Source organism: Polypterus senegalus, chromosome 17 (assembly GCF_016835505.1).
Source record: "Polypterus senegalus isolate Bchr_013 chromosome 17, ASM1683550v1, whole genome shotgun sequence".
Lineage (NCBI taxonomy): Eukaryota > Metazoa > Chordata > Cladistia > Polypteriformes > Polypteridae > Polypterus > Polypterus senegalus.
The window spans coordinates 36,922,653-36,935,308 of NC_053170.1; positions in this window are offsets into that span (position 1 = coordinate 36,922,653).

Consider the following 12,656-nt stretch of genomic DNA (forward strand, 5'->3'; position numbering starts at 1 on the left):
CCATCAGGATGCCTGTACTAAGCTACCTTCTCTGCCTATCTTCTCTTACAGTAGCAGTGCTATGTATTACAACAGGAGTTGACCATTCTAAGCTGTGGTCACCTTTGGCCGCTGTAGCTCATACCAGCTAACTTACAGCTTTTATTTCCAAGCATTCACACGAAGCAGGCTGATTGAATTAAGTGCACATAAGGCACTGGAAACGCAGGACTGTGATCTAGTTTGCCACTGTCTCCTTGAGTTACAAGTCTTCAAGTGAGTAGGAGGCAAATCACGGCAGCTCATTATGTCTCAGCAGCTACATTTCACACGTTCCAAGAATAACAAAGTTGGAGGTGGTAGTGGTGGGGGTGGTGGGGGGACGGTGCTGGGGTGATCGTTAATAAAGAACATTACAGTTTGAGTATTACTGCAGCACCAGCAGATGCTTTTATGTTACACCACAATTGCATCCTCAAGAAAGAGAAAGCAAATAAATCCTATAGCTTTTTTTTAGCAAGGCTTGGGATAAATGATTGTGGATGTCATCTCTTGCAAGTAATGAAGGCCCAATCTATAAGAAATAGATCGCTATTTCCCAGTTAAGAAAAAATTGATGCGCTTGTGCAGAGCCCACAAGCAATAAATCAGCATCCAGATGTAGTTTGTCTTCAGTATATAAACACCAAGGTCCATAAAACTAGTCTACAGAGGCAAAGTCTATTTGGAAAAGTGCTACAATTTCAGAAATTGTTTATGCATGTACTCAATTATATTTACATTTTATTTTACACTTAATAATAGTAGGGGCTTTCTTTACACTGACATAATTTTGAAGTCATTGTGAGTACACAATATTTGTCCAAGATGTGTGTGCTAAGGTGAGGGCTTCTACATAAAAGTCATATTCACCTGTGATGTGGTTTAACTAATTTTTCTTCATGATAATTTATGCTGTAGCTTTTTGGTTTAATCAGAAATGAGTTAAGACTTTATGAAATTTTGTTTTGAGTGCCACTGTTGACATCTGCTTCTTTTTTTAGTGCTGTTTCTATGGTATTTGTGGTTTAGATTTTCAAGGAACGTGTCAAGAATCGAGTTCAGGCTTCTCGCTGGTGTGTAAGCTCGATGTAACCAGGCAGCATGTTCATTTCGGAGCTTTTTATAGAATCTCCAAAGAATACAATTACATCTGCTATATACATAAATGCTATGTTGCGTTTTATATATTTATATAAAATCTAACATAACAGTCTTAGACCCACTTAATTCAGTGCAGTGTCAAGGGCCAATGAATGTATAGAGCTCCAAATGTAAAAAACATATGCATAAATAACTGTCTTGTATCTCTATACTTGTCAAATACACCTCGAAGTGGAGTTTACATCACAGTGTTAAAAAAGCACTCTTGATGTGATAGCGAGATTGTTAAGGGAGTACAGGGCAAGGAAATATTCCGCACAGAACCTCAGAAAGAGGTAGAGAGAGAGAGACAGAGACCACCATTGACAGGAATGAGTAACATGCCATGCCAGTGCAGAATAGCAGGGCCTGCTAGGGGGTGACAGACTCTGCCAGGCATGGTGCCATTAAAAAGGAGAATCAAAGTAAAAGAGACAGTAACAGCATTTCATGTTCTACAGGACATTTCAGGGAGGGCCACCTAGGTGGTCCCAGGTTACTGCTCCTCTGTCAGTTGAAGAGACCATGTAAGACAAAATGCCTTAGTATCCCTTTAGCATTAGCTGGTTTCGTAATGGGCCCTGGTGGTAGGATTGATATATTGGTTATGATCTGTCTCTGGCTTTGACTTTTGCTTTCATTTTGTCCCTTGGCATCTATCACTTTTTCTGTTTGTATTCCTGGTTTTGACCCTTCTCTACTCATTTTGGCTGTGTCTTTTGGCTTTCTTTTCAACTTCTGGTTCTCTTTGCCCATAATAATCTTCAGGCATGATATGCGTTCTATTACTCTTGGCTAACAGGTGACTACACAATGTCCTTAGCTTCAGAAGCAGAGGTCAGTTCACACAATTAAATTATAGGTGACGGTACAAATGGTCAAAAACCAAATACTCACCCATCCAGCCATTGGAGATCAGCATATTGTTGTTGTTGTTCTTGCTAAAGAGACCTGAAGGTTCAGAATGCAGGGATACTAAGAGCTGTTGATTCTACTATGTAACCAAAGAAGGACTGTCCAGACCCTGTTCAAAGTGGGCTCTGGCTATAGAAGTGAAAGGAGAGTTAGTATGAAGGCTCAGTGGGAAGAAGAAGAAGAAGAAGAAGAAGAAGAAGAAAAAATGTGAGATGGGTAAAAGGTGAGAAGGGACAATGTCTATGTGATACTTGAAAGGCCAGCAAGTGGGTAAGCCCCTCTTGTAAAACATGAAGAGAAGTCAGGAAATGAAGGAGAAAGGGGGGGTGTGTGACAAATGTTTTAGAATTACTAGAAGTCAAAAGTCATAAATCAGTAACAATCTTAATTCCGAACAAAGCAGAAAAGTTTAAATTTCAATAAAGCAAATTTATTTTAAAAGGTCACTAGAAATTGTGTTTGTTTGTAAGGGTTTCAGCCCAGGCCTTAGAATGCTGCAATTCTAAAAGAATACGCCACCCAAAACTGATATTTTTTATGTTGTTACTTACCCCTGGTAATATGTAATGGCAGCCACAAATTTTTTTTCATGTTTTCATGCTGAATGGAGAGAAAATAGAAGTCAGTTGTGAGCAATTCAGTACAAGGGTAAAACAATGTGAAAACCATCCTGAAACAACACATATTTCTTTGCACAAGTCGTTTTCAGAAAGTAAAAAATTTATTGTGTCATATTACGATGCCATCTTGTTTTGTATATGGGCGCCATCATTTCATGAGTTCCATTGGTAAGATGCAGCTCTGGTTGTCAGAAGGGAGGCTGTGGAGGTCATTGTTAATGTGATGGTTTTAAAGGTTTGCATTGGGGGACACATTCTCTTCCGAGTTTGCGGATAATAACTGTGAATGTGTGCATTTCTTTTGGTAATAATTAACTTCCTGGCTTCAGAACTTTGTTCTTATTTTGGGTACCTCAGTTTTTTGTTAGCAATACTGCAGGAACTTTTTTCCAGGAACCAGGGACTTTTTAGAAACTATATATTTTTTGTAGCATTCCAACTGCAGCATCTCAGGCCTATTGTAGTTCCTGGCACCTTTTTTAGCTCCTACTACTTCAAGCAGGAACTGCTATAGGTCAGGCTCGGGTGATGATTTGGCTGATTGGTTGAGTATAAGCACTGGCGCCATCTTACAAATCTGTTAGTAGTTTAGACTTTGGAAAGTTACTGCTGAAGACAGAGCACTACACTTCACACCGCATCACTCCTCATAGCCGCCTCCCTGGTACATTAAACCATGCATCGCATCGAAGAAATAATGTCTCCCATGAAGTCGCAAATGGTTCAAAGTAATTAGGTGCAGGGGACCCCGCATCACTTTTTTTTTGAAGTCACATATTTTGCATAAGGCTTACATTTCCTGTAGTGCAGTGGGAATGCAACACACAAAAATGTGACCAGGAACTACAAGTGGCCTAGGACTTACATTGTACAGGAACTCATTGGTTCCTGAAAGCAAAGTCCTTGTGGTGGGAAAATGCCTAATTTAAATTTGATTTTTGGCTCTGATTTTGGCTTGTTTCTAGACTACATTTAATTTCCTGATCCTTGACATTAAAAACCATTCCTATCCCAATCACTACTACAACTTACTTTTTTAGTGACTGTATTATCTCCAATCATCACTTCCACTTTAATTATTAATGTCCCCCTCCAGTTTGTCAACCATCTGATAAGAGTGAATTTTCAATGTTATCTATACTAATAAAAGGCAAAGCCCTCACTGACTCACTCACTGACTCACTCACTGACTCATCACTAATTCTCCAACTTCCCGTGTAAGTAGAAGGCTGAAATTTGGCAGGCTCATTCCTTACAGCTTACTTACAAAAGTTGGGCAGGTTTCATTTCGAAATTCTACGCGTAATGGTCATAACTGGAACCTATTTTTTCGTCCATATACTGTAATAGACTGCAGCTCGATGGCCGTGGGAGGCGGAGTTGCGTCCCGCGTCATCATGCCTCCCACGTAATTGAGTGCCTACCCATATCAGGTCAATATTCACGGATGAAGGACTGTGCTTATGCAAACAATCTTCGATGCATGTACTCCGAGCGGCTCACGTGAACTGACTGTGAACGTAGTACGCATACAAGCATATTCATAAGTGCAGCTACTGCGGAAACAAAGCACACGGTGTAAAAAGTCAATGTCCAGCTAAAGGAAGACAATGTAAAAAAAACCCATCCATGCAGTATGTAATGTCTCAGATAAGAGTACCGATTTGGGTAGTGAACACTTCGATGAATGGAACCTGTTATCTTTACAATGGTTGACAAACACAGAATGTAACTTGAACACAACACATCCTTCAAATTGTCTTTTTCATAACTTCTTTAACACACTACTTCTCTGCTGCAAAGCACGGGTATTATGCTATATATATACACACACACACACACACACACACATATATATACACATATGTAGTTTTACTGTGAAATAATGCAAAGAGTACGCGACCCGTACCTAATTCTGGGTTCATCAGGGGTACACACTCACTGCACCCCCTATATGTGTATATGTATGTATATGTTTATATGTGTGTGTGTGTATATATATATGACAGCAACACTCATAACAGTGACAAAACAATTACATTGACAGTCATGTTACATTATTTTTAAAACGTTTCCTTTTCTTTTTCATTACTTCTTTAACACACTACTTCTCCGCTGCGAAGCGGTATTTTGCTAGTCATTTATATGCCTGTAATTTAGGGAATGATAGTTTTCTCCATTTTATGTCACACAATTTGTTTTATAGAAGTATCCAAAGATGAGTCAGTGATACCATAGAAGTATTAGATAAAAGTGACAGTTCTCCATTTTTAATTTTTATTGCACAATCATGATTGTTTCTCTTTATTTTTCATGAGGTGTATATCAAAAGCTAGCAAGCCAATGCTTTTTCATTTTTTAAGAGTGGGTTGCTTTTCCTTTTCATGAAGCTGTTCATATTAACCTACGCATCATCTTTAAATTTATCCTAATGGGTGTTTCTCTTGAGACATCTTACAAAAACTTTATGTATAAATAACATAAACCCACATCATTTATGTAAGAGAACAGCCCCATAAGCTAAAAATAAATGCTACACGGTTTGAAAATCCAAAGCATTTCTCCACTTATAAAGCAAACATTTTGAATGGCTGCCATCTTGGCTTCTCTTCCTGCACTATTGTATCACCTCAGCCTTCTCCCCTGGACATAGGATACCCTATGCTGTGACTTCAATTATTGATTGACTCTAAATTCAGGTTTGAAAGTCATTTGTAATATTCTGTAGCAGGGTAGGGGAGACCATGTGACCCTTAGAGATGGAAGGAGGTACAGTAGGGAAGCTCTGTTGAGCCACCCGCTTATTCCCCTTTACTCCTAAAAGCTCAAGATAAACATTTCAATCAACTCAACATACATTAGAAATTCCATTGATGTCATCCTTTTCCAGAGGACCACAAAGTTTCACCTGTGGTGAACAAAACTGTATGCAGTATATGATATCCTAAATGAAGGTCTAGTATTGCCGCCTTCTGCAAGCATATCCTGTGTCTGTGGAGCATAGTCTGTGGCTGACCAGTTTTTTTTTTTACCACAAGTGACTTAAATCAGTTTTCAAGGAACACTCTAAATACTTCAACACAACTTGAATGAAATCATAATTGAGCAAAAGAAGATCACAAAGAAGTCTGGGGTTTTGGTAGACCACCATAACATTCTGAGTAAGACACTGGAGTTCCAACTCCCTTTACTTCCAGAATTGCTTCCAGTTCAACTGCTCTGGAGGATATGTATTGAATTAATGCAACTTTCTAAAAAACTGGCTGACTATATATGTCTGGAAATTAATAAAAGATTTCATGGTAAATATTCTTCCCAAAAAAGTTCTTTGTGTCTGTGAGGCCTAATGAAGTTTCCTAATGATGCTGATTGTTAAACAGCTTCCCAGAAGACCAGGAACATTTCTGCTCCATCTTTGAAGTCTGGAAAATACATCTGTCCCCTAATTTGATCCCAATAAATTCTTAAGACAGCAAAGCAATGACAACTGTAATGGAAAAGGGCTTGAGACATTGGATGGCAGCCATTCCTCATGTGCTAGACCCATCAAGCTTACTCATATCCCAGAAAATACTGATTTATGATGATCTACAGCAAATTTGTGAAGCTACTGACACTCTCCAGAATACCATCATATTCTCTCTTCCGCTTTTCTTTCCTCCCACACAACACTTCTATCTCTCTGCTTTTTCCACTCTCTGCTCCTCCTTCTGTAGATGAGCTTCATTTTCAAATAGTTTTTCCCATTTTGTTTCTTCTTCCCTTGTCCTCTTGTTCATCACTGATTTGGATGATGACCTTCAACTGCAAGACAAACTAGTGAAACCAGTCTCCATACTCTGTTTTCATAAAGCAGCTAACAGGCCTTTACCATTGTGCTCAACCTGAATGTGATCTCCTATGCCCATCCTTGTTACTCTGGAATACTACTTTAGAAAATCTCACTGTCCCATCCTAAAAATCCATACCAATAACATATTCTTTTTAAAATTGTTCATCACCTCTCACCTGGAAAGTCTTATACTATGGGACTGACTACTGAACTCTCTTCTCTGAATGTCATTGGCACCTTCCTCCATGTCTTACAACTGTCTCCTATTGAATCTGGATATATAGTATATCTTTAATTCATTTACCTCGACACTCCCTGTTGATATTTCACTCCATGTCTTTCTTCTTCTGGACAGCTCTCATATTCCTCTCATTTCTATTCATTGGAGGCCTTCCTCTTTATGTTCTTTTGAGTTCACGCTGTCACTGTTTTCTTGCTGGAAATCCCCTGACTCAACTTCTTGTAATCTCTGGAAGTCTACTTTCTACAGCCTACAGTCTTTGTATTACAAATGAATAGGTTCCAGCATCAGAACATTGCCGTCTGCTGCTCAGCTGCTGAAATGCTTACTGGGGGTGGGCAGAGCAAGGGCTCTTTTTTACTTTCTCGTATACGAAGTATAGGAAAAGTATTGTAATCGTTCAAAGATCTGATGTTGAGATTTTGATGAATGACCTCCTTGAGTCCAAAACTACCATTTTTAGAATTATATCTGTGAGTCTGTGTGTCTTTGTGAGTGTGTTGTATGTAAACACAATAACTTGAGTACGCTTTCACTGACCTCTACCACATTTTGCATACAAGTATTAGGTACAAAACGTAGATTTCTATCAACATTTGGGTTATTTCCATTAACCACAAGTGGTACTTTACCTTTTATTCATGCAGCTGCAAACTCCAATTTATTCAACTTTACTTTTACAATAATTGTTCAATATATTATTAATTTGATTTGTTGTTGATGGTTATTTAATGTACATAATATAAAAATATAATTATTGTCTTGTGGTTTATTTCTCAAATATTCATCCCCATATCTGAGTATACGAGAAAGTCTAGGGGAAACCACTATAGTTGTTTGTTTTAAAATCAGTTGTAATTGTTTACTTCATCTACTTTTTAGATTAAATAAAATTTTGATTGCAAGATAAAAGGAAGGGTAGTTTTACAACAGTAACAAATGAATGAAAATCATGTTAAAAAATAAAATGTAAATACTTCTGGGCAAATGAGCATGCCAGTAATATATTAGTGCTGTCAGATGATTAACTCGATCGTTAGGTTTGCTGTAATTTATTACAATTAGTCACTTATTTTATTTTATCACAAATAAAGTGTCGTATAGAAAGGTTTTTTAATTAAAAAGGGAAATGTCTTTAAACATAAAGAAAACCTGTAACAAATGAACTCAAATCATCATGTCAGTCAATGACAAGATAGACACAATCAAATCTGTTAATGGCAGAAATTCTCAAACTCAGTCACTGAAGATCTGTGATGGCTGCAGTGTTTTGTTTCAGACAAGCTCTCAGTTAAAGAAACAGTTCACTTCTGTGGATGTCTGCCTCGGCGCTTTGTCCGCATAAACCATATTAGCAGGTTCTCCCTCTTGGTGATTCTTATTGTAGCTACAGTTTACAGTGAGTGGGCATGAACTCAGTCATACTCTTTATAGCTTAATTGCTTTGATTAATCTAAATTGAGCCCTCAATTGCATTTCCTTATGCTAATTAAAGTTAGCTCTACATAATAATATAGCTGACTTTGGAGTGCCTAACTTAGTACTATTTGCATCCATGTGTGTTCATCATAAAGTGTTTCTTTGAATGCAGTATTTAATAAAGAGAGAAAAAAACTGAACAGTTTACATTTATTCACTTAGCAGATGCTTTTATCCAAAGCAACTTACAAAGAGGTCAACCAAATCAAATATACATCAGCCTTGGGAAAGTGTTTTTGAATAAGTGTTACAGGTTACGAAATTGATCACCACAAGTTAAGAGCTCCAAACAAAAAATAAGTGAGTTACTATTGCTAGGCTATTCAATTGGACAGCTAATATCAGAAAACCAACAATTAAGAGAGTCTTCAAAGCTTCTTAAACACATTGAGGAAGTCACAAGTCAATGGAGTTGGGAGGCTCATTCTACAAACTAGGAGCTACACATGAAAAGAGTTTGAACTGAGATTTGATGCCACACAGAGGTGGCATCACCAGAAGCCATTCATCAGCAGACCTGAGTGGATGAGAAGGAACACAGGACTTCATAAGTGCCTCCATATACAAGGGACGTTCAAAACGTTTCTGCACTTTTATATTTTCGTTGGAAACGGTCAAGGCAGGAGGAGTAGTAATTGGTCATGTTTTAGAGCGACATGTGACTAGTTCTGTCTGGCAAGCCGGCTGCCCTTGAAGTTTAGTATAAGAGTTGTCACCCTGTGGTGAAGATGGCTATTAATTGTTATAAATTGCACCAAAGAGGAACTGCATCCCGTCATACGATTTTTGTGGGTAGAAGGTGTGCTGGGAGCACAAATTCATCTCTGCATGTGTGCTCAGTATGGGGATAAAGTTCTCTCTCACAGAGTTGTCTATGAGTGAATTGAAATGTTCAAGAATGGCCATACTAGTGTGATGGATGCAGAATGCTCTGGATGTCCAGCTACAGCCACGACCACAAGGAATGAAGAAAGAACCCTGCAACTGATTCACAAAAACAAAAAATTTGTTTGCTGATGGCATTAAATGTTGGTATGTCGCTTGGAAAATTGTATCGCAAAGGAAGGTGACTATGTAGAAAAGTTATGTAATTTGTTTTTTTTTTGAAATTCCTAATAAACAGAGATACAAAAAAGTGCAGAAACTTTGAATGTCCCTCATATATACCATATAGGTGTTGACCCACTGAATACTCTTTCGGCAAGCATCAAAGATTTGAACTTACTATCTGCCACTACAGGGAGCCGATGTAGTGATCTGAAAAAAGAAGTGACAGGTGCCAGCCTGAGCTGGTTGAACAGCAGACTTGCCACTACTTTTTGATTCATCTGCATTGGCTTGGTGACACATGCCAGTTCTCCTGCCAGCAGACAATAGCAATAGTCCAGACGTGACAAAACTAAAGCCCGAACCAGGAGTTGTGCTGCATGGTCAGTCAGATGCATTCTGATCATGCAGCTCTTGCATAGAGTGAATCTGAAAGACAGAGAGACCATTGTAACATGGTCCGAGGAGGACAGCTAATCATTGATCACCACGCCAAGGCTGTACAGACTTTGTGGGTATTAACAACAACGAACGAGATGAACAGAGATGATGTGTCTAATAAATGGATGACCTGTAATAATAAGAAAGTCTGTCTTTGCAAGATTGAGCCTCAGGTGTTATTTCTTTATCCAGTTTACAATATCAGTGAAACACGCAGAGATTCAACCTAAGATTATGTGGTCCTCTGGAGAGAATAACAGGTACAGCTGTGTATCATTGGCATGGCACTAACAAGAGAAACCAAGGGACAGGATGGTAGGGCTTGTGTCTCCAGCAGGGGGTGCTTGCTCCTTGGGATTGTGTTCTTTACAGACCTGAGCCATGCATATCCCTCTAGCAACCATGTCTGAAATAATCAGACAATGGCAATATATTACAGAAAGAGATATATGTATTTAACTTGCTTCAAAATGTAGCATCTACCCACAAAATACAATGCATAATTATTTCCATCCATTATCCAACCCGCTATATCCTAACACAGGGTCACAGGGATTTGCTGGAGCCAATCCCAGCCAACACAGGGCACAAGGCATGAACAAACCCGGTGCAGGGCGCCAGCCCACCTCAGGGTACACACACACACACACCAAGCACACACTAGGGACAATTTAGGATCGCCAATGCACCTAACCTGCATGTCTTCGGACTGTGGGAGGAAACTGGAGTACGCAGACATGGAGAGAACAAGCAAACTCCACAAAGGGAGGACCCGGAAAGCGAACCCAGGTCTCCTTATTGCGAGGCAGCAGCGCTACCACTGCTCCACCGTGCCACCCTTGCATAATTATTTAAACATTAATATTGAGGCTGGAGAGAAGCCAATTTAACGTACAGCGTTCATGCAGTTTCCTAAATGGGGAATGCTGACAGGTATATGAGCCCAGTCTGGCAGGGTATTCAGTGACTCGTGGATGGCTTCTGGCTTCTCGATGGTTTCTCCTCACTTTATATACTTGAATTTTATATGAACCATGCCAGATATGGGCAACTCCTATGCGAGCTGTGCTCTTCTCAGATTACACATAACACTTAAGCACCTGCTCTAATCATTCATGGCCTGTGCCTGAAAGTAATGGTTCAGGCCTGCTACAATGAACCAAAATCCTGGTACATGGAGTTCATTCACGGAGAAAACTTTAATCAGCAGAAGGGGCTCTTGACCATGGACCAAATGGGGCAATCAGCATGCCTTCCATAAGATAATGAGTTTGAAATAAACTTCACAGATTACAGTGGCACACCTCAAACCTAGTGAGGAGATATACAGATTAGGAGAGGCGAGGGCCCAGCACCAATCCTTGGGACACCCCCATTCTTGCCTGGTGCATACTAACATCTTTCTTCACTAGGACACATGGTAGGATCTGCTCAAGTGTTAGGACAGTGGTTCTCAAACTGTGGGGCGGGCCACCATAGTGGGGTGTGAAGTAACAAAATGGGGGGCGCGAAGATGTGAAAAAAAGAAAACAAGAATCAAAAATATGAAAAATACATCTATTGAAACCAAAACAAATTAACTTAAACTACATTCTGATACTAGAAAAATAAATATAGAGTTAGATAATTGTCAATAAAAGTTAAGTAGGTATAATAAAATATGCATCTATGATATATCATTAATTAAAAAAGAGCAAATTGGTATTAGTGGGCTCCTTTCAAAAAAACATTAGGGGGGGGGGCAGGATTAAAACTGTAAAGAAATGCTGTGTTAGGAGTCACACCAACTGTGGGAAGCCCCAATAATGCCAACGTCAGAGAAGGTGGCAGGGAATATTTGGTGGGTGACTGTATCAAAAGCAGAAGAGATACCTAGCTGGATAGGGCACATGACATACTGGTAGCTCTAGCCAGCTGTAACGTGGCGACAACAGCAAGTAGAGCCATCTCTGTAGAATAATAATGAAGCATGAAGCAGTCTGTTTTTAGTATTGGTATTGCAAGGGTAGTGCAACTCAGGGATACTATACAATATTTATGTAGTTAAAAAGGCAATTTACTGATTTTTCTCAAAAAGCAAAAAATAAAAAGGTTAACAGTTCTGATGAGGCAGAATGAGAGCAGAAACAAGCCATCGATTTAACCCAAATAGCATGCTCCAACTTCCAGTTAAAATGTCCTTCAGGGTTGTGCAAGCCATTATATCAGCAGCCAAGCTCTCCCTGAGTATATACTGTAACATGAAGAAAAAGATCATTGATTGGCATGTATGATCTAGTACATCGCACACATGATAAAATATCTCAGACATGCAAGGCAATATCTCATGTGTAAGATATAATACCACTGTCATACGGGATCAATGTTTTGTATGTAAAAAATATGAAGCGTGGAGCATTAATAACAGCAAACATTCTTTTTAACCATTTGGTGGCTACATAGATTTGAAACAAAGTGTTATTTTTTTTATCTAATATTAATTTGTATATGTGACATAATATCGAAAAAATGTCCATTATAAAACTAAATTATAGAACTCACAGTCTATTTACTTGGGACTGGTATCCAGGCTTGAGTGACCTGAAGGGGATTCATTACTGTATATTATTGATATGTTTATGAAATGTTAATTTGTAAAGATCATATGTAGAGACAGCATGAAATATTAATGGATGTTGTGTTATTAAAGGAGGTAGTCAGGAGCAGGAAGAAGAGTGGAGGTACCACCCCAGTAAACCTGTTTAATTGAAACAAGTTTCCAAAAAGAAATCAAAATAACTTAAAATGCACAACTCAAAAGAACAGCATGGCGTCAGTTCATTGTCTTTTCTCACTCTGTCAGTTGTACTGTGCCACCAGTTTTTCTTGCAGACGCCACCATTTTAGATCACCACTCTTTATGGCAGAATGGTCAGAAGGG